The sequence below is a fragment of the Lynx rufus genome, unplaced genomic scaffold (genome assembly GCF_022079265.1).
Source record: "Lynx rufus isolate CCGP_SWC_20201006 ecotype Redwood Valley unplaced genomic scaffold, mLynRuf1.p SCAF_11, whole genome shotgun sequence".
Classification (NCBI taxonomy): Eukaryota; Metazoa; Chordata; class Mammalia; order Carnivora; family Felidae; genus Lynx; species Lynx rufus.
The window spans coordinates 60744943-60746826 of NW_025814825.1; positions in this window are offsets into that span (position 1 = coordinate 60744943).

Below are 1884 nucleotides of genomic sequence, written 5' to 3' on the forward strand. Positions count from 1 at the left end.
GGCCTGCAATTCTGTTGTGGGCAGCATACCCACTGATGGAGAGGATGCAATATCTGAAACCACTGCCAAGTCCACCTGGACACAACTGACCTGAGCCTGGGTAGAGTGAGTGGAAAGCTTCTGGAAGTAGTGGGAGGAACTGGCCAGCGGCCGTGAGCCTGCTCTCCTGAATTCACAGCTGACTGTTCCTGTTCCCTCTTTTGGTCGACAAAAGAGGTGTCCCAGCCTAGAGGCCACTTGGCAAAGGATATGGGCTTTGGAGCTAAATAGACCCCGGTCCTAATGTTGGACCTGCCAATTCTTATTGAAGAACTTGGACCAGTTCTCCCAAACTCCATCTGTGAAATGGGGATAATAATGTGCTATGAAGTAGAATGACAAAATAGCATGGAATCACCTAGTATGGGAGTTGGGGAATCTGGGTGCTGGGCGTGTAACAGATGGGAAGGAGAGAGGGTCTTGCAAGGGACAGAAGGAGGTTGGTATCCACAAGAAGCCAGGAACTTGTCTCAAGGCCAATTTTCCTGGGCTGCAGCCAGATGAGCTCTTCTTGGGGCCTGGGACAATCTCAGCCAGGACAATATCACTTCCTGATTGCCTCCAGGGTCCCATTGAGGGACCAGGCCCTTCTGCCCTGTGTCCACAGACATGTAGTCCATTCCTAAAAGAGTCCTTCATTGCTGCTAATACACCCTGAAGTGAACCACCCAGGAGGACAGGGACTCAAAAGGAAGAGAAGACTCACCTGGAGCCCAAGTGCTTTCTGGCCAACCTTCTCCCTCTTCATCCATCAGTGTTGGCCCCTGATGGTCCCTGTTTGTGATACTTCTCATTGGCAGCTGCTTTGATGCATATCTCACTATCTCAGCATTACTAAGGGTGTTCTTTTTGAAGGCAAGTAAGTTACACTCTCTTCATGGGAAATGTAGCTCTTATCCCAAATCTCTCAGGAGCTATGGGACTAGGATGGGGGGATCAATTCACTTCATGTCTTGTCTTTTCTTTTATAAAATGGAAGTAAAGAGAGAGCCATTGATGCCGGGGGGTGTGGGTGGGGAGACTAGATTCTACGTCCCAGTGCAACCCTCACTAGTCTCATAATTTCCATCTGTAAAATTTGGAGGCTGCTGTAGATTATTCTCAAGGTCATATTAGCTTTCTATGGCCATGGCTCTCATGATATGGGCTTGCCTCATGAAGGACTTAGCTTTGAGTCATCTGAAGGGGAGGAGGCCGGAGATGCCTCGGGGGCACCAGATCATTCAAAATCCAGACTTCACCTCCCCAGCAATTTGGGCATGGAACTATGAGACCATGCGCTCAAGGAAAGACCGTGGGTTGCCAACAATAACCAGAAGGCTCTTGCTACACGCAACCCCAACAAAAGTGTTTTGCTAAAAAAACAAACAAAAAAAGGTTTTATTGACAAAATAGAAAGCTTCAGTTGGAGCTTTGTGCTGGCTTGGCCAGAACAATCAGTGTTTCCAAAGGCATGCAAGTCTTCTCTCAAAGCGTGGAAGGGCTTTGCCAAGAACCCTGCTCTTTCCTGAGGCCCACTTCTCCGTGAGGCTCCCTGCTCCAAACCTGGCCAATACATTGCATTCTCCTAGGCCAGCTGTTGCTGGTGGTACATTAGATCAAACCCTCTCAGGGGATGATGCTGACAGGGTGGGAAGAGCAGATGAAGGTTCAAATCTCAGCTCATCTGTAAAATGGGGATAATAATACCAACCTGTCTTTTGCTAGGCAATCAAAGTGAAAGCAATGCTTGCCAATGGGATTAGTAATACTTAATTTAATAAGATCCCTAATCTTATTAGAGAATGCAAGCACTAGAAGGTCAGTATGTGGAAAGTCTTCTGAATGTGATGTAGGAGGAATCCC